The sequence below is a fragment of the Lynx canadensis genome, chromosome A1 (genome assembly GCF_007474595.2).
Source record: "Lynx canadensis isolate LIC74 chromosome A1, mLynCan4.pri.v2, whole genome shotgun sequence".
In the NCBI taxonomy this organism is placed as follows: Eukaryota; Metazoa; Chordata; class Mammalia; order Carnivora; family Felidae; genus Lynx; species Lynx canadensis.
In genome coordinates this window covers 104,729,026-104,750,438 of record NC_044303.2, presented here as the reverse complement: position 1 = coordinate 104,750,438, position 21,413 = coordinate 104,729,026, and the positions used below count along the sequence as shown (strand labels likewise).

The 21,413-nt window shown below is 41.1% G+C and overlaps 1 long non-coding RNA gene across 2 annotated transcripts; it reads right to left on the bottom strand.

Moving 5' to 3' along the window:
* Positions 1–393: 393 nt before the first annotated feature.
* LOC115515451 lies at positions 394–16,197 on the bottom strand. Of its 2 annotated transcripts, none has more exons than XR_003969278.2 (4): positions 15,937–16,197; positions 12,817–12,890; positions 12,273–12,391; positions 394–1,094 (listed from the first exon to the last, which is right to left on the bottom strand). It is a non-coding gene; the product is annotated as an uncharacterized LOC115515451 (long non-coding RNA). The 2 variants fall into 2 exon arrangements; XR_004343484.1 differs by lacking the exon at positions 394–1,094 and adding an exon at positions 11,177–11,255.
* Between the last annotated feature and the right edge of the window lie 5,216 nt (positions 16,198–21,413).

Sequence of the window (21,413 nt, the reverse complement as noted above, 5' to 3'; positions counted from 1 at the left end):
ACTTGAGCAGTGGGAGCTGTTGGTTGGGACCTCTGGGGAGAGGCTCCAAGATGGCTAGGAGATAAAATCTTTACAGTACTGGTCAGAAACACTTGTGTAAACAAAAGGAGAGAGTAGGATTGCTCATGGGAAGTTGTCACACCTGTGACATGATGCCAAGCTGACAAGGTCTCTACCAGCCCAGTGAGGGGCGCTGAGCAAAGAGTGGACTTAGAGGGACCATCACTGGTGGAAGTGGCCAGGCCTGGGGGCCTGAGAGTTTGGCCTGAGCCCCAAAGCTGAAGCAGACTGAAGAGGTGAACAGCGGGAGTCAGCTAAGCCCAGTCCTTGATGCTGTGCAACACATTCTTTCTTCAAAAGGAGTCTGAGAGATGTATCTCTGGGTCTGCTGCTAAGACAAAAAAAGTAAGGGAGAGCCAAGGATCCAAAACTTGGCGAAATAAGTTCAAGCCAAATGAAGGTCCGGGTTAAAAAGGGTGGGAGCCAGTGTCATCGCTCTGGAGTGACCTGAGCATTAGGCTTGACACCAGCTGGAATTTAAGACTTTTTTTTTTATGGGCAAGAGAAGCCACAGGCGTGGATGGGTCATTCTGGCCGAAAGTGCCAGGGCTATGATGTACAATTAAAACCATATGGAACATTCCCTAGGTATCTTTGCTTTAAGTAGGAACATGACTTGAAAACTTTGGGGAATATATGCCATTTGTTCTACATTCTGGTCCTTAGTAAGAGAAGCCAAATAGGCATAGATGCCACTGTCGCATATGCATGAATGAAGTCGGGTGTGGTTGCTAAGAAGGCAGGCTCTGGAATGAGACCATCGGTCCAAGCCCCAGTACTACCACTACAAGTTCTGTGACCTTGAGAAAGATATTTACCCTCACAACCTTAGTTATTATATGCAAAATAGGGACAAAAACAGCAGCCGTCTCATAGGGCTGTTGCTCAGGTTAAACCCATGTTACTCACAGTGCGAGTCCTGGGCCAGCAGAGTACCACCATCACCCAGGGTTTTGTTCAAAATGTAGCCTATCAAGCGCCATGCCAGTCTTATGGAGTCAGGATCTACATTTTCACGAGACCACCAGGTGATTCTGTGGGCACGTTAAAGGTTGAAAAGCACTGGGTTAATGATATGTTACCTCAGACACTTCCTGCAGGGTTTGCCATGTAGTAACCACACAACAGATATTACTTGTTATTATTTTTGTTATTATAATCATTGTTATTTTCATCTTGAATCATCTTGGGCAGGCACAGCAATTAAGAACCTGAGCTTTCTAATCTGTAAAATGGGATCATACTAATATCCCACTGCTTGAAGTCCAGATCATCTTTCAAAGCCCTTCCAAACCCAGGAGACCTCTATGATTGTTGCATCATGATCACAGAATGGCAATGGCTAGGATTTGGCCAGCATTTACTAGGTAGCAGGTGCTGTTCTCAGTGCTTTATGTGTTTCATCTTATTTAATCATCCAGCAATGCTCTCAGATAGGATTATTTTTAATGCCTACTTTACAGATGAATAAACTGAAGCATGGAGAGATCACATAACTTGCTCAATAAACTGACAGGAGTAAAGTCAGAATTTGAACTTGGCAGTCTAATGTGACTATTCACACTCTTATCCTTGCCACTACTCTGTCCCTGTAGCCAGGTCATCAAGGAGAGAGTTAAACGAAATGACACTAACTCCAACACAATCAGTGTGATCAGATGCAGCCTTTGACAAATCATGGCTACAGCAGGCAATACTCAGGCTGTGGGTTCTCAAATCTGGCTGCACATTAGAATATTTTTAAGAGTAGAGATTTTTTTTTAATTTTTTTTAACATTTATTTATTTTTGAGACAGAGAGAGACAGAGCATGAACGGGGGAGGGTCAGAGAGAGGGAGACACAGAATCTGAAACAGGCTCCAGGCTCTGAGCTGTCAGCCCAGAGCCCGACGCAGGGCTTGAACTCACGGACCGCGAGATCATGACCTGAGCCGAAGTCGGCCGCTTAGCCGACTGAGCCACCCAGGCGCCCCAAGAGTAGAGATTTTTAAAAACACAGACTTCTTAAATCTCATGCCTACAGATTGTTTCAGTAGTTTAGAAGTGGGACCCAAGCTTCTTCCCCCCCCCCAAGCTGTTAGAGATTAATCTGATACAGACAGGATTAAAAAAATGTATGGGTTAACAAGCTACCAATTCTATGTCCAGTATGTACTAAGCCAAACTTCTTTCCAAAGTAATTGGAAGGAATAGGAGGAAAGGAAGGGAGAGAGGGAGAGAAAGAGAAAGGGGAGGGAGAGAGATTTTATATTGGATTCTGCTTCAGTTGTCCTAAGAAGAATTGCAGAAACAAAAGGAAAGCCTAGGAATATGAAACTAATTAAAAAGAAAAGGCACTTAGTAATGTGACATAAATACTATGTTCGCCATTGTGGATGTAACAATTCATCCATCTCTTTAAGTGCTTTGTGCCTTCCTAATGATGTCAAACTGTAGAAGGGTTAACAGAGATAGTAGTTTTTTGGAAAAGGATGAGTTCTGTATTGGTCTGCAGTGACTCAGTTTAGATATGAGAATAGGTTCTGGAAATTGACCTGTTTGGTCCATCTGATTAGACTAGTTGATGTCCATCTGATTGGCACTGATTCATCTTACTAGCAAGGTTTAAAAGATGAACAAATTATCAAGACTCCTCCATCCTTTGGCCAGACTATGTATTTTGGCAAAGTATGTGAAGAAGAGACCCAGTTTCCAAGTAAAGGAACTTCATTTGGTTGGTTATGGAGGTACAAGCAATTCTAACTCCTGCAACACATATCTTTGTGTCTAAGTGGTTTCCTTGGATGAGTGGTAGATGGGAATCCTACATCTCCTGAACCACTGTTACTTAGGGGTTGTTTAATGGCACTGACTAGAAAACATCTTGGTACCACTTAATGGAGGAATCTATTTCACCTTACCTCCATGAGGGAGAAAACTCTTTCAGCCAAAAGAAAGTGAACAGAACCCTCCACATCACCCAACAGAACAGTGGGAGGGCCATACCACAGCTGGAAGAGAGAAGGTGGATGTGGGACAGTGCTCAGATGAGAAGCAGAGAACAGAGGGATGGGCACTAACCCATAGTTGCTCCCAGGCACACAGGTAGAGGAGGACATCGATATTTTCTAGAGTATTCCACACTCAATCAGATCTACAGAAACAACTGGTAAGGCCTAGACTTGAAGCAAACAGTAGCCATGACATACATAGAGAACAGTCTGAGAACAGCAATATGAGCCCATCCCATAATAGACAGCCTGGGACACTGAAGAATATGGACTGTTGTCGAGGGAAAGAGGAACCCAGGAGGACAGATATACTAACAGAAAATATCCCCTGAGCCACACGTGTAGGAGAGGGAGAAAATTAGCTGAAATTCCACTTGATGACAGCTGGTAGTTTGTTGTCTGTATTGATGCTAAACTCGATAATTAGTTTTAATTTCAGGATTTAGTTTCAATTATTCTCAAAAACGTATTTTATTATCTTTATAAAGCCCTTGGTTAAAAAAGACTCTCAAAAATATCATACAAGATATCTGGAAAAATAAACCCAAGCTGAACATTATGTTAGGATTCTGCTGTGCAGCCTTAGTAAACAGAAACACCTAGAAAACAATGCCTCAAGCTTTATTTTGCTCTCAGTGTAACACATTACATAGCCATCCCTCAGAGGCTGGGAAAGGATAATGGCTTTAGCAAGCAATGTGAAAGGAATCACTGTTTTTTGTGAATAGGGTATTTTGAAGTGAAAAGGATGGAATAACATTCAGACTACAACATACCCATGAAGAATCCTAGATTTGAATGAAGTGAAATCACTAGCAGAAATGAAGAGGCATTTGGGTCCAAAACAAACAGATGAGCATTTATAAATAAAGCTTTAATTAACATTTGTCCTTAAATGAAATACTACAAATTTTACTTTCATCATTAACCTCACATCCCAGAAGTCTTCAGGGATGCATCAACGGACTAACCAGAGCAGTGAATAATTCATGTGGAAGATAGAGCCATAGATAAAAAGAGAAGAGCAGTTGATTGGGTTTTTTTCCCCAAGAAATTGTTAATGTTACATTACATTTTATTGAACCAACCTCAAAAAATAACAGAGCCTGAACATTATTATTGCCGTTATTACCTTTCCTTTCCAAGTGCCATATCTTGTTCTCTCTTGAGTTGATACATTCTGATTACTTTTGCTTACTTTAGAGATTTGCTTTTTCCAGTGAAAAATGCTTGACTAGAACCTCTCATATTCGAATTTCTTCAAGTTATAACCACTTGCTATCAAACTTAAATAATCTGCCTTATCTTATTGGAATCCGTTTGTTCATTTCCAACTTACACCTTCCATTTAACACATGGAACTGTTCTTTAGTGCCCTTTCTCCCTACCTACAAAGGACAAGCGTGTCTATCATTAGTCACGGTCATAGCTACACCCCCACATCACCCAAGGAATCAGAGCAGCTGACACAATGTCTGTGCAAACATGGCTACGGGAGAATTGAGTGTGACCGAAAGATTCCCTGGGTCCAATTCACCTTGGATTAAGCTAGGGAACTGATTTCCAGGACCTTGAAAATGGCTGTGATGGAACAGACAGGCCATTTAGTGAGAGACACAGATGTGGGGCCTGGTTGGGGCTATTTGCCTCTTTTCATTTCCAGAAAAGCTTCTGCAGCCAATACTGCCCTGCAAGTCCTATCAGGCTTATCATTGTCTGTTGAAACTGTGTTATTCATCCTGGTGTATGAATCTACAGATGCACCACGTGTTTCTTTTATTTGGGGTTTTTGTTTTATGGTTTTGGTTTTGAGTTTTCTTGTTTTTAGTTATTGCTTAGGGAAACTAAAGGCCAGAGCTCCTTATGCTCAGCTTTAAGCTGCTATGCTTTTCTTCCCTTGGATTTAAAAAATCCAATGTATTCCAAAAAACAAGTTAATGTTTTGAAATGGCTTTTCAAACCACAGAATATACAAACTGGATTCAAATCTATCCTTGTGAGCAGTAGAAACTACTCTGGTTTAACAGGGGCAAGTCGGGGTGGACTTTGGACAAATAAAATTATGTCAGCTCCAATCCCTTCCAGTTTTGGTTCCTTCCTCTCCCCAACCTTTTGTCATGACATGCTTAGAAAGGAAGAAAGAAAGAAAGAAAGAAAGAAAGAAAGAAAGAAAGAAAAAGAAAAAGAGAGAAAAAGAAAGAAAAAGAAAGAGAAAGGAAGGAAGGAAGGACAGGAAGTACAAGGAATACGACTACCAAAAGACCTCACGACTAACAGACAGACAGCACCCCGTATCCCTCCGAACGGCACAACCCCTCCCTCCACCCAAAAAAGGAAGCAAGGAAAAAGAAAGAAAGAAAAAAAAAGAAAGGGAAAGAAAAAAAGGAAGGAAGGAAAAATAAAGAGAAAAAAAAGAAAGAAAAATAAAGAGGAAAGAAGAAAGAAAGAAAGAAAGAAAGAAGAAAAGAAAGAAAGAAGACAGGAAGGAAAGAAGGTAGGAAGGAGGGAGGGAGGAAGGTAGGAAGGAAGAAAGCACAGGTATCTGAGTCCATTCAGGCTGCTGTCGTAAAAATACTGTAGACTGAATGGCTTAAACATCATTTATTTCTCAGAGTTCTGGAGGCTGAGAAGTCCAAGATCAAGGTGCCCACAGACTTGGTGTCTGGTTAGATCCTGCTTCCTGATTCAAACATGATCATCTCTTCACTGTGTCCTCACAAGGCACAAGGGGCAAGAGTTGTCTGAGGTCTCTTTCATAAAGAAACTAATCGCATTCATTAGTGTCAAAAGTTCCAATTTTGTGACCTAATCACCTCCCAGAGGCCCTGCCTCCTAACACCATCACATGGGGTGGGGGTGGGGGGCAGGGAGGGAGGGTCCAGATTTCAACATAGAAATTTGGGGTGGAGTGGGGAAGGACACAAACATTCTGTCCATAACAACAGCTAAGCGGAGTTGCTAGTGTCCAGAGAAGTTGAGAGACAGGGTAAGTAAATCATAATATGTGTAACCAATATGTCTTATTTCAGATTGTTCCTTTTTTCAGTTTTGTTTATTTAAGTAATCTCTACGTCACACGTGGGGCTCAAACTCACGACCCTGAGATTAAGAGCCACAGGTTCCCCCAACTGAGCCCCCCAGGCACCCTTCATAGACTCCTGAATAGCAGCCAGCCTTGTCCAGGGGGTCCCTGATGCCACGCTCAATAACCATTTTAGCAGGAAATCAGTTTATCTCTTGGAATCCCTTGTCCCCTCCATCCATGTAGAAATTCCAGGATTCTAATGAGTCTCAGGAAGGAATCCTGGTTGTTCTCATCTCACTGCTTTGCTGCTCCAGAAACCACATGTACTCCCGTGAAGCCAAAGAAATTGGTAAGAGTTTCTGCAGCTGGTTGTCATGGAACAAGTAAGCACACCGAAGGTATACAAAGTTGTAGCTGAGGCCCAGACAGCCTAGACTGGCTTCCTCTGTCTGATGCTGCTGTTTCTCCCGGTGCTTAAGTAGGGTCCAAAGTGACCGCCTGAGGCTAGCCTCCGCCTGTACACTCCCCTGCCCGGGGTACAGTGGTTTTTATAGGTTCCATGGGGGGCAGATTCCAATCTCTTAGGGCTCAGCTCAGTTCAGAAGCTCCATATATCACTTTTCTGCAGCTTCCTACTCCAGCTCTCTAGATTTCACTCCCCAGCCTTTTCCCCATGTCAGGAGTCGTATCCCAGGTGCTGGTGCCAGGAACTTTAGGGACCCCAATTCACCAGATCTCTTACTTGTCATCCCCTGGAAGAAGAGCCTCCTTCCATTTTCAGATCTCAGCCTAGGTTCAGATCCTACCACCAAATAAGTGAAAGGGGAAGAAAAACTCACCAACTGCTATTACAGGGTCTCTAACGCCTACACCCCAAAGTCTGTTTAGGTACAAGGAAGTTATCTACTTTGATGTATAAAGCCAAATGTGAGAATTTTGAAAGACTTCCCAGGATCCCCTTCATGTGTGCTAAAAATGCATTAATTATATATTCACATACACTAGCAGTGAAAGTGGTTGCTTCTAACAGTAAGGAAATGGGATGGGGGGGGGGACAAAGTCAGAAAACAGCTGTTTTTTCATAAGACAACACACAGAACTTTCTGAATCTTTAAAATATGACCATTTATAGACTTGACAGCATAAAAAACAAAAAAACTAAGAGTAAATACTACTTTGATACAAAACAAAACAAAAAAAGATTTGCAGAGAAGTAAATCACATACAGACCCAGGAAAAAGAATGGCTTCAGAATTCTCGGCAACCACACTGAAAGCCAGAGGCAATGGAGAAAGGCTTTCTAGTTTTTGAGGAAAACGAGTTTCCAAATTAGAAATCTGTTCCCTTTCAAACTCACATGTCTTGCAGTAGAATCACGATACCTATAGGCATACAAGGCACATTGGCCAGGTTAGACTAACACAGCAGAAGTTACTCTAGATACTTGCTACGGTTTAAATGTTTGTGTCTCCCCCTCACCGTCCAAACTCACGTGTTGAATTTTTAGAATTTTAGAATTTTCTAACCCCCAATGCGATGGTATCAGAAGGTGGGGGTGCCTTTGGGAAGCGATGAGGTCACGAGGTGGAACCCTCAAGAATGAAGTGATGCCCTTCGAAAAGGGCTCCCTTGTCCCTACCACCATGCGAGGGCACACTCAGCAGTCAGCAGTTGGCAAGCTGGAAGGGGATTCTCGTCAGAACCTGACTTTGGACGTCCAGCCTCCCGAACTGTGAGAAATACATTTCTGTTGGCCTTAAGTTTGTGGTATTCTGTTATAGCAGACTATAACAGACTCTAACACACCAATTTAAGCCAAAGGGACAAGTTACGAGATACAGAGAGTGCACAGATTGGGAGAAAATGGACTGTACTTCCAGGACTGACCTCCCAGCACAGGCCTGCCCACTGAGGGAGTCAGCGCCTCGGACAGAAGCCACCGCATCAGGATGCTGCCATCACCACAGGCACCAGATCCAGGCTCTGCCTCTGCCATCATCAGGAGGCTGCAAAATCAGATGCTTCAGTCACACGCTGGATTCCAGAACCCTGCTGGGCTGCCTCACCCAGAGATTCCCCGGCCAAGTGGAAGCCTCGGCCCTGCCTCTTTCCCAAGTAATACGGCTGGAGATCCAGATTCTCACTCTGGCACGGATGCAGCTGAGTGGTAGGTTCAAAATCACAGGTCTGCAATCCAACAACCGGAGAACGACCTGAACAGGGTTCTTTGTTAAGATATAGAATTTATAGGGGCACCTGGGTGGCTCAGTTGCTTAAGCATCTGACTCTTGATTTCGGCTCAAGTCATGATTTCAGGGTTCGTGGGATCGAGTCCTGCATCGGGCTCTACACTGACAGCACTGAGCCTGCTTGGGATTCTTTCTCTTCTTCTCTCTCTGCCCTTCCCCCACTTGCACTCTCTCCCTCAAAATAAATAAATAAACATAAAAAAAAAAAACACAGAGACAAGCTGTTCACAGAGTCATAATAGTAAAAGCTCTAGAGGCGTCTGGGTGGTTCAACCAGTTAAGTGTCCAATTCTTGATTTCGGCTCAGGTCATGATCTCACAGTTTGTGGGATCAAGCCCCAGGCCGGGCTCTGTGCTGATAGCACGGAGCCTGTTTGGGATTCACTCTCTCTGTCCCTCTGCCCCTCCCCACCTCAAAATAAATACACAAATATTTTAAAAAAGAATATAGAATTTATAATGTGGGAAACTGTTAACAAAATGGGAAGGGGTATTCGAATGTTTGGGGCTGTCTAAATGGCAAATGATCACCACACCCACACTTAAACTTAACCTCCTATGGACTCTTTCTTGGGAAGCAGCCAAAAGAGACTGCTGGTGTTTCAGCACCAAACAAGGGAAAGTTTCAAGAAAGAGAGAGATACAAAATTAGGAAATGGGAGGCCTAACATGGGAGGCAGGCAAAAGAAGTTGCCGAGATGATAAGCAGGAAAATGAAGTCTGCACAGAGGGATGGGTATGGGGAAGGGAAAGAATCCGCTAGATTACCTGATGTTTTCAACTCTTATCAAAGTATTCAGACAATTGTGGGAGGCACAGAGAGCGCTGAACACTTGGGGGTGGGGAAGGCAAGTATTAACCCTAAGAAAATAAAAAGAGATCTAAGAAAGGAAATATGAGGGGCGCCTGGGTGGCTCAGTCAGTTGAACGTCTGACTTCAGCTCAGGTCATGATCTCACAGTTCCTGGGATTGAGCCCCAAGGCAGGCTCTGTGCTGAGGGCTCAGAGCCTAGAGCCCGCTTCACATTCTGTGTCTCCGTCTCTCTCTGCCCCTCACCCCACCCTCACTCTGTCTCTCTCTCTCAATCAAAAATGAATAAACATCAATTTTTTTTTAAGAAAGGAAGTATGATCTTAGCATGCTATATGTCTCAGGCATGAACAGGGTTTGCACACACATGATACTGTGGACACGCCATATTGATGATGGAAGGGATGGTGTATGTACATCAGGAGGCCAGGGTAAGAAGGGAAAAAGGACGCACTGGAAGGGAGAATACAGTGGTGTACAGGTGCGAGCTCTTCATCTTCTAATTTAGGAAGCCAAGCATAGTATGTAACTTTTAAAAACCAAGAAATACTAATAAAAGCATGTTACTTAGAATATGGAAATAAGGGGCGCCTGGGTGGCTCAGTCGGTTGAGCGTCCGACTTCGGCTCAGGTCATGATCTCACGGTTTGTGAGTTCGAGCCCCGCATCGGGCTCTGTGCTGACAGCTCAGAGCCTGGAGCCTGCTTGGGATTCTGTCTCCCTCTCTCTCTGCCCCTAACCCACTCGCATTCTGTCTCTGTCTCTCTCAAAAACAAATAAACATTAAAAAAAATTTTTTTTAAATGTGGAAATAAACACTTCAAGAAGGTTTTTAAAATTTTTTTAATTATTTTTTAAGAAAGGTTGTTTTTTTTTTAAGTTGAAAATTGTTGCCGTGGGGCACAATATTGAGGTAGGAAAGGGTGAAGATTGCTATTTTTTTTAAGTTTATTCATTTACTTTGAGAGAGAAAGAAAGCTTATGTGGGAGAGAGGGAAAGAGAATCCCAAGCAGGATCCTCACTGTCAGCGCAGAGCCCCAGTCAGGGCTCAAACTCATGAACTGTGAGATCATGACCTGAGTCAAAATCAAGAGTCAGACACTTAATCCACTGAGCTACCCAGGTGCCCCAGAGATCGCTGTTTTTCAATGATAAGCCTGATAGCATTATTTCACTTTTAAAGTCATATACATACATACATATGTCCATATACACACTTATACATACATGCTCATACATATTAATTAATAATTTTAAACGAAATGCAGAAAAAACACCTCTTGAGGTTCATTTGTAGCCTTCCTCTCTTAAGATTCCTGCAACTGCTGTCTCAGATTCTCTCCCCTTTCTGTTGCTACACCTGCTCATTCTATAAACCATTCTCTACTCCTGTCAAGATGACAAACTACATTAGCCACTGGCTCCTTCCTGAAAATCAACCCTAAAGAAACTACAGAAGCCAGAGGGGAAATTCGAATTTGAGGAACTAACAACAAAGAATAAAATAAAATAAAGCACTATAAAAAGTCTCCGGGAAGTCTGCAGACTCAGGAAACGGATGGGGGCGGGGGGGGGGTTGGCAGGGACATGGCAGGGGGTTGGTGGGGAGAATGGCTTCAGCCTGGGGAGGGCAGCCAGAGGAGGACAACTTTCTGTTGCTTCTCCCCGAGGTGGACAATCAGTTTGTTAATCACCACAGAAACTGGCAGCAACAGCTGAGACTGCAGGGGTCAGCAGGGTACAACAAGGGCAGAGCAAAAGCCCCAAGGAAGTGAGGAGGGATGAAAAGAGGGAATGTGCCCTGACCAGCTACCCTTGGGTATTCACCACTGGATCCCTCCCACTCTGAACCCCCAGGGCAAGGAGAGCAAATCAACAGAGACTGTAATGTTTTTAGAGTCTAGAGCCTGTTTCCCATTTCCCTTAAATAGGAAATACACACTAGAGAAGTTATTTCTGGATGGTGGGCAAATGGGAATGATCACCAACAGTTCTGTGGCCCCGGGGCTCTCTTCCCTGGCTTAATTCACTTACAGGTACGTCAATTAGAGTCTGGGCTGGAGCCATGTCCCAATCCATAACCATGTGTAGTAGCTGGTAGTCAAAGGGAGCAAGAGATCTTGGGGCCAAAAAAGACAAAAAAACAAAAAGAAAAAAAAAAAACAGAAATCCATGTAAGGATTACAGCTACTATGTTAGAAAGATAGGCAAATTCGACAATATAGACCACATGAATCAGAATTATGCCAAGAGATGGAATGAGAAATTAATGACAACAAATACATTAAGAAGTTAACACTGATGTGGGGAGCCTGGGTGGCTCAGTCAGTTAAGCGGCAGGCTTTGGCTCAGGTCATGATCTCGCAGTTCCGAGAATTCGAGCCCACATGGGGCTCTGTGCTGACAGCTCAGAGCCTGGAGCCTGCTTTGGATTCTGTGTCTCCCTCTCTCTGTCTGCTACTTCCCCACTCGTGCTCTGTCTCGCTCTCTCTGTCTCAAAATTAAATAAACATTACAAAATTAAAAAAATAAATAAAAAAAGTTAACGTTGATGTAAGCAACATGAAGTAAGAATAAGAAAACATTTAAAAAGGACCAAATTGAGAAGCTCCTGGGTGGCTCCGTTGAGTAAGCATCAGATTCTTGATTTGGGCTCAGGTTAGGATTTCATGGATCATGAGATCGAGCCCTACATCGGGCTCTGCACTAACAGTGCAAAGCCTGCTTGGGATTCTCTGCCTCTAAATAAATAAACAAACAAACATTTTTTTAAAGGGGACCAAACTGAATATAAGGTATGAAATAAGTAACAGCTGAAGTAACTAAAACACTAGTTAAGATATAAAGCAAGATGGATAAAGGTGATGAATAAATCAGTGAGTTGAAAGCTCAGATGGACAAACTCTCCTAGAGGTCAGCAGTAAAGGGTAAAGAGAGGAAATACAGAAGAGAGCTCGAAGACGTGGAGGGTAGGAGCAAGAGTACTAACACGTATGAGCACTGGCTTTGTGGCCCCTTGACCAGGCTGACTCTGGTTTCCCCAAACCCCATTTCCTGTGCATTTCCATTTAGATGGGCCATAAGCAAGATCCCTGTGAAAGGTTTGCAGGGCACTGTCGCTCACCTGCCAGCTCACCTCACGACTGTGAAGCAGCCGGGGAGTTTCCAACAGCTGCACCTTCTGCAGATCCCCACGAAGATTCACTGACCCCCAGACCAGGAGTGTTTGCTAATCATGATATAAGGCTCTAGTTTCTGTAGGAAACACGTAAAATCAAGATTAGAGGCAACAGGAACTAAAAGGAGTTTTGGTCTGTCCTCACAGGCTCCGGCTTGTGTTTATGGGTTCCGGCTTGTCTTGATCACCCCCTCTTTACTTCTGTCTTTCATTCCAAACCTCCTGACTCCAACACTCGACGTAAACAGCATAGCCTTATAAAGACTCTTTAACCAGTGTTCACATTTCATAAGGTCAAATCCCTGCAATATATATATTCCCCTTCCCTCAAAGGGGAGTATATACTCATATTATATTATTTCAAATAGGTGTTTTTGGATATATTTGTAATATATTTGGATATATTACAATTTTATATATATTTGGATATATATAAAATATTTGGATATATCTGTAAATTTGTTCCTTTTCTCACTCTGGTCCTTAACAGGGACTTTGTTACCTTTACCATATTTCTTGAATATTGAGTACTGCTTCCAATACATGTTTTCAGTGTAATGTCATTCTCAGTCTTATCTGAAATAAACAAACAAGTATATGTATATATATAAATATATTTATATTTTAACAATATAATATAATATATGATAAATATAATTATAACTAATATATTATAAATTATAAATATAAGATATTTCTATTTTAACAATAAATATACATATATTTGTTTATTTCATATATTTATATGTGTATATATGTGTATGTATATATATATATTTAAGCCATTACATTGGAAAGACAATTTGAAAGATAAATATAAAATCTAGGTTAAAATTTATTTTTCTTTAATATTTAAAAAGTATTTTTCCATTTGTCACCTTGTGCCCACTGTCTAACCTAATTCTTGTTCTCATTGATGATCTCTTTATTTTCTCTAGAAATTTTTAAAATTCTTTCCTCGTCTTTGAGGTTCTTAATTTTTATTTTGATGTTTCTAGGTTTGGAGTTTTCCTTATCTTATTTTAACCTGTCCCCTCTTTCTGTACTTGGGTATAATAGAGTTCAATTAGAGAAGCAGAACCATTAGGACATGTGTGTGTGTGTGTGTGTGTGTGTACAATAATAATTATATATATATATATATATACACACACAAAAAAAAACACTAAATTATTTGTTTAGTTAGAAGAAATATACAGATATTGATAAGTTCAAGAAATTAATAAGTAGGGGCGCCTGGGTGGCTCAGTCGGTTAGGTGTCCGACTTCGGCTCAGGTCACGATCTCACGGTCCGTGAGTTCGAGCCCCGCGTCGGGCTCTGTGCTGACAGCTCAGAGCCTGGAGCCTGTTTCAGATTCTGTGTCTCCCTCTCTCTCTCTGACCCTTCCCCATTCATGCTCTGTCTCTCTCTGTCTCAAAAGTAAATAAATGTTAAAAAAAAAAATTAAAAAAAAAAAAAAGAAATTAATAAGTAAACATGAATAAGGGTCTTAAAGGCAGCCACACTTGAACAAAAATAAAATAATTTTTTGAGCCAGGAGAAAACAAAAAGAAAATGCAATAAAATACAAGATATGGTAGGAGAAGTCATTTCTAATACAACAGCAATTACAATAAATGTAAATGGAGTTAACTCACAAATAAAAAACAAGTATTCTCTAATAGTATTAAGATATAAAAATAAAATCCAAAACTATGTTGTCTATGAGAAATATTCATAAAACCAAAAGATGCACCAAGAAAACCAGCAATGATAGTAGCTGACAAAAATGAAGTTGATGTCAAAGGTAAACAAAACAGGGGCGCCTGGGTGGCTCAGGCGGTTAAGCATCCGACTTCGGCTCAGGTCATGTGAGTTTGGCTCCGCATCTGGCTCTGTGCTGACAGCTCAGAGCCTGAAGCCTGCTTCGGATTCCATGTCTCCCTCTCTCTGTTCCTCCCCCACTCACACACTGTCTCTCTCTCTCTCAAAAACAAATAAAGATTAAAAAAAATTTTTTTAAGGTAAACAAAACAATAAAGCAAGAAGATATAACCATCACAAACATATATGAACCTAATAATAGGTTACAGTAACTGACAGCATACAGAGAGTAACATAAAAATAGTTGTAATTTTTAATACCCACTTATCAGAAATGTATTAAGTAAACAAAAATTAAGCAGATTTTTATCTAAACGGTATAATTGGTAGGCTTATACTATTAATTATACTGTTCACATCTTTGATAGGTATGTTCTAATGGTATGCTGTGTATAATAAATATCTTCATATATATATATATATATATATATATATATATATGTCATAATAGTTCACGCAACAAATTGCAAATATACATTTTTAGAAACACCCACAAAGTAACATGAATGTACCAGGCCTACCTGAAGTCTCAATAAACTCACCAGGAGCAATGTCTTATATATTACATCTTCCAAACATAATGAGATAACTTTAGAAATAAATAACAGAATTTCTTTAAATGTTCCATACTTTAAAAATACCACGTTAATGGGGCGCCTGGGTGGCACAGTGGGTTAAGGGTCCAACCTCAGCTCAGGTCATGATCTCATGGTTTGTGGGTTCGAGCCCTGCATCAGGCCCTGTGCAGGCAACTCAAGCCTGGAGCCTGCTTCGGATTCTGTCTCCCTCTCTCTCTGCCCCTCCCCCGCTCATTCTCTTTCTCTCTCTCTCTCTCTCTCTTTCTCTCAAAAATAAATAAACATCAAAAAAATTACAAAATTAAAAAAGCCACATTACTAAGTAACTCATAGGTTAAAAATGAAATTATAATCAAAATGAAGAAATATCTAGAATTAAATGAGCATGAAAACACAAAATGTATGGGATATAACTAAACAAATATTTAGAAGAGCATTTACACATGTAAATATGTTTATCAGGAAACAATAAAAGTTGAAAAGAGATATACTCAGCGTCCAACTCAAGAAGTGATCAAAAAGAACATCAAAACAAAGAAGAAAAAAGAATATAAGAAAGGATATAATGAGAAACAAAATAATAATTTTCTTACATGGAGGAAATTTTAATAAGAATAAAAGTTCTGTTTTTGAAAAGATTACCAAGATAAACCTCTGTTAAGACTGATAGAAGAAAAGAGGTTAAAAAAAAACAACTAAGTAAAACCTGATCAAATAATGAAGATGAGGAAACAATTAGAGATTTTGAAAGCAAAGATAGATAAAAGGCATACATTTCTTGAAATTACACCAAATGCCAAACTGGCACAAGAAGAAATACGTAATTTAAAATAGATTCACAAGGATTAAAGAAATTTAACTGGTAGTTAAAACTCCACCCCAAAGATCTCTAGACCTGGATGCTTTTAAAATGGAATTGTGTTTACAAACACAATTCCCACGTTAGAGAAGTTGTTCAAAAAATGCAAAAAGAAATGATAATTCTCAGTTCATTTTATGAAACTAATATAATCTCATTTCCCTTAAGGCTTATGGATTTTAAGCCATAATTCAGAAGACGTTCCCCACTCCCAGGTTATAGAGGAATTTATCCACATCTTTCCTGGTCTTTCCTTGTAAGGTTTCATTTTATTTTTACATTTATGTCTCTGATCCATTTGGAATTTATTCTGGTACGTACCGTAAATAATAGGTCCAATTTTCTCTATTCCCACAAGGCTGGTGTGCTGCAGCTGGCTCATGGCAGCTCATAAGAGCTGACTGTTAAATCTTCAGGAATTTTGTGAGCTGATGGTTAAACATAGCCATTATTACAAAATAGAGAAAATCGATTAAATCTAATCTAGAAAGAAAATCTAAATGGCTTTGAGTATGCTGATGACTTTTTAGATATAACACCAAAGGCGTGATCCATGCGAGAAATAATTGCAAAGCTGGACTTCATTGAAATTAAAAACTTCATGGGGCGTCTGGGTGGCTCAGCCAGTTAAGCTTCCGACCTCAGCTCAGGTCATGAACTCGCAGTTCATGAATTCGAGCCCTGCGTAAGGCTCTGTGCTGACAGCTAGGAGCCTGGAGCCTGCTTTGGATTCTGTGCCTCCCTCTCTCTCTGCCCCTCCCCGGCTTGCACTCTGTCTCTCTCTGTCAAAAATAAAGAATAAATATTAAAAAAAATTCTTAAAGAAATTAAAAACCTCTGCTTTGCAAAAGACATTGTCAAGAGAATGAGAAAACAAGTCACAGACGGGGAAAAATTATTTGCAAACGACACATCTAACAATGAACTGTGATCCAAGCTACACAAAGAACTCTTAAAACTCAACAGTAAGAAAATTTTAAAAATCTGATTTATAAAAGGACAAAAGACCTAAATAGACACCTCACCTAAGAAGATACACGGTCAGCAGATGAGCATTCGAAAGGAGGCTCCACATCGTGTGTCATTAGAGAAATGCAAACTGAAACAACAATCAGATACCACTAACACTTATTGGAATAGCCAAAATCCTCAACGCTGAAATCCCAAACACTCTTGTGAGGATGTGGAACAATGGAACTCTCATTCAATACTGCTGGAATGCAAACTGGAAGAACTTCTGGGGAAGACAGTTCAGCGGTTTCTTACAAAACTAAACATGCTCTTACCACGTAATCCAACAATGGCCCTTCTTGGTATTTATTCAAATGAGTTGAAAATGTACGAAAAACCTGCACCCAGATATTTATAGTAGCTTTATTTTCAACGGCCACAACCAAGATGCCCTTCAGTAGGCAAATGGATAAACTGTGGTACCTCAAGACAATGGAATATTACTCATTGCTACAAAGAAGTCAGCCGTTAAGCCATGAGATGACAGAGGTATTTTAAACACGTATTACGAAACGGAAAAGGTCAATCTGAAAAGGGTACTTACTGTATGACTCTAAGTATATGACATTCTGGGCAAAGCAAGAGACAGGAAAAAAATTAAAAAATAAAAAGAAATCAGTGGTTGCCAGAGGTTAGGGAGGGAGGAAGGATGAACCAGAGAGCAAGAAGATTCTTAGGGCAGTAAAAGTATTCTGTATGATGCTATAATGGTGGATATATGTCGTTATATATTTGTCAAAACCCACAGACTCTACAACACCAACAGTGAACCCTAATGTACACTTGAACTTTGAGTGGCTATTATGTGTCACTGTAGCTTCATTAATTGTAACAAATGTACCAACCACTCTTGTGCAGGATGTTGATAGTGGAGGAGGCTCATGGGGGACAGGGTTATATATGGGAATTCTTTTTCCTTTTCCCTCAATTTTACTATGAACCTAAAATGTCTCTAAAAAATAAAGTCTAGGGGTCCCTGGGTGGCTCAGTCACTTCAGGGTCTGACTTCTGCTCAGGTCATGACCTCATAGCTCGTGGGTTCGAGCCCCAAGTCGGGCTCTGTGCTGACAGCTCTGAGCCTGGAACCTGCTTCAGATTCTGTGTCTCCCTTGCTCCCTGCCCCTCCCCTGCTCATACTCGGTCTCTTTCTGCCTCAAAGATTAACATTAAATATTTTTTAAATACAATAAATAAAAAATAAAGTCTCTTTAAAATAACAAAACCAAAACGAGACATTCTCTTCCTTCTATTTTATCGGCAGATATTGGAAAGCTGGGTCATGCCAGGTGTTGGTGGAGAGATGACAATATCATGCTTTGTTGGTGGGCATGTAGACTGGTGCAACCCGGCAAATCGAAAGCACCATTTGGTCAGATTAAGTGTGAACATAACTAGAAGCCATTCCTGAGGACCTATCACAAAGACAGTCTCACATACATCTATAACGGGACATACAAGAGGTTATACAATTCGAGGTTGTTCATAGGGACAGAACATTGGAGACTAGCTAGGTGCTCATTACCTGTGACTGGGGAAGCACTTAGAAGGCTACACACTTGAAATACACATGGAAACATGTATAATATTAAAAATATAGTGAAAAAAGGATACAGAATGAAGTATAGAACACAGTACCATTAAAACTACATTTTTATATGGACCATAAAAGAACGCATACAAACTAAAAGATGCACATTAAAAAAATACATTGGAACAGTTTCCTATGTGGTAGGAGGGGAATAGGAGGAAGGAACGTGTATTTTAAAATAATAATAAGGCAGACGTCTGGGTGGCTCAGTTGGTTAAGTGTCCAGCTCTTGATTTTGACTCGGGTTATGGTCTCACAGTTCATGGGATTAAGCCCCCAAGACAGGCTCCACACTGACAGAGCGAAGCCTGCTTGGGATTCTCTCTCTCTCTCTCTCTCTCTCTCTCTCTCTCTCTCCCATCCCCGCTCACACATACCCTCTCTCTAAGTAAATAAACTTTTTTAAAAATGTTAATAAAGCTCGGAAGTGTGTGGGTGGCTCAGTGGGTTCAGCATCCAACTCTTGATTTCAGCTTAGGTCATGATCTCACAGTTCATGGATTCAAGCAGCCCTGCATCAGGCTCTTTGCTGCCAGTGCAAAGTCTGTTTGGAATTCTCTCTCTCTCTCTCTCTCTCTCTCTCTCTCTCTACCCCTACCCCACTGCTATCTCTGTCTTTAAGTAAAAATTTTTAAAAACTTAAATTTTGGGGCACCTGGGTGGCTCAGTTGTTTAAGCATCCAGCTTCAGCTCAGGTCCATGAGTTCGAGCCCCACGTCGGGCTCCGTGCTGACAGCTCGGAGCCTGGAGCCTGCTTCGGATTCTGTGTCTCCCTCTCTCTCTGCCCCTCCCCTGCTCATGCTCTGTCTCTCTCTGCCTCAAAAATAAATAAAAACATTTAAAATTTTTTTAAAAAATAAAATAACTTAATTTTTTTAATGTTAATAAAAAAAGAAAAAAGAAAAACTAAATTAAATAGTATCTTCGTGTAGACCAATGCTAATAATATGCCATAAACTGAAGGGTATGGTTAATTTAAATGCCTGCACCTGAAATCCAACTAAAGCCAGATGAAGACGATTGATAGATAGGAAGAAAGAAAGAAAAGAAACCATTCTCTGTCTACTTAGGGCTACTGAAATACCACCACGACCACCACCACCCCAGCGAGTTCCATTCTCAATCCACTTGACCTTGGTCTCCTATGGAACTTTGAAGCTCGTTACACAAAAACAGTTAAGAAGGCCTTCTATTTCAGGAAGTAAATTCCATCCATCCAAACTTCTGTCATTTCAGTAAGTCCTCTCCCACTTTCCACACCTTGTGCTGCAATTTCTGGTTTCTCCGCTCCCTGCTCCTTACAAAGCTGATATGAACTACACAAATGGAAGAACAGAGGAAGGGTCTCCTTACAGAGAGGGAGAGAGAGCACTGCAGGGAGAAAGGACAGCACGTGCCAACCCACAGTGGCCTATAGGACACATTCGGAGAACTGCATTCAGACATTTAGAACTCTGGTGTGACTGCAGTTTGGAGTGAGAAATAGAGGCTCCCAGAGATGACTCTTCAGAGGGGAGACAGTGTCAGATCAATTCACAAGGGAATGTATGGGAGTCTAAGGAGTTTGAATTTGGACCTGAGGCAAATGCAAAGTCATTCAAGAAGGTTAAGCAAGAAAAGGAGTGACTTGATTGGATTTGTGTTTAGAACCATCTCTCTGACAGCAATGTGGAGAAAAAGGAGGGCAGGAAAGGGGGAACCAGTAAGAAAGATGCCTCAGTCATCCATACTAGAGCATTCATGAATTTAACAGAAGACCAAAGTAGTAGCCTGACTCTCTTCCTGGGTTTGGCATACACTTGCAAAGCGATGGGGCTAGACAAAATGGTTTCCACAGGTCCCTCCCAGCTTTATGATTTTCAAATCCCACTTACTTTATATTTAATCAAAGAAGGGAGTGATGAGGCATAAGCTAGAGAAATTTGCAAATTTGTGCTCAATATGCAGAACTCACATTCAGCAGACAGGAGGCATTAAAGGCTATACATGACGCTGATTGCCTAGATAATTCTCTGTGATCAAGCACACTTTACAATTAATGATAATTTTTTTTATTCAGGTGAGATCTGCTGTTTCTAAAAGTTTTCATGTTTGAAATTTTATGGAAAAACTCTATCGAGTTTAATGCTGAATATTCTAAATAGCAGCAGAAATATTTTAACATCACTAGAGTCACTTCTGCGTCTCCCATCACAAATAAGATTGGATTTGATAGAAAAATCTAGGGCATTGCCATGACAATTACCAGGCTTAATCTTAGTTCCACTTAGGCTTTATATAACTCCAATCAGATAAAAAGCAGAGGGCTATGAGGGGCAGGGATGGGCGCTCACTTCTGCCTCTTGTTACCACAGTGTCCCGACTCCAACAGTAACGCAACATGACATTAAGCCACTGGTTCTCAGCCCTGGCTGCAGGTTAGAATTACCTGAGGATCTCTGACAAATTGCGGATGCCTAGGTCCTGTCCCTAGAGTTTCTGATTTAATTGGTCTGGAGTGAGAAGGCTTTAAAATCTTCCCAGGTGATTTTAATATGCAACCAGGGTTAAGAAGCACTGCACTAGGTAATTATCACAGCAATTCTCAAGGTGCCGCCCAGGGATGGCGAGAAGTTGGCAATGCCTTCCAAGTGGCTGCCGGTCTGGATTCGTGCGTGTTTGGATTCTTCCATGGTTTGGCAAAAATAATAGACCTATCACATTAAAAATAAATCAGCTCTATCATTAGCATTCCATCTAAAGGGCACCAGTGTTTTCACAAATCCTGTTTGATAGTTTTATAGATTGTTTTAAATAGAGCAAGGGGGAGGAGGGGAGGAAGAGAAGGGAGGGAGGAAATGAAGAGGTCCTACCAAGAGCCTTCTCACGCAAGAGTCTGAGAACCTCTGGGTTGAACAAGAAGTTGGGTGAAGTGCAAGCAAACAGCAGTTGTTCAGGACAACACCTGCTTCCCTTATGCCCTCGGGGTATTTTGAGCTGTGTCATTATTATAGTCTTCTACCTTATAACACAAAATTGCCAGATTTTTTTTTTAAGGATCGTGGATCAGAACATTGCCAAGTGACCTATCAGGGTCTCTCTCGCGGTCTCCCTTTTAATAAGAAGTCTGGGGGCACCTGGGTGGCTCAGTCGGTTGGGTGTACAACTTCAGCTCAGGTCCTGATCTCACAGCTCACGAGTTCGAGCCCCGCATCGGGCT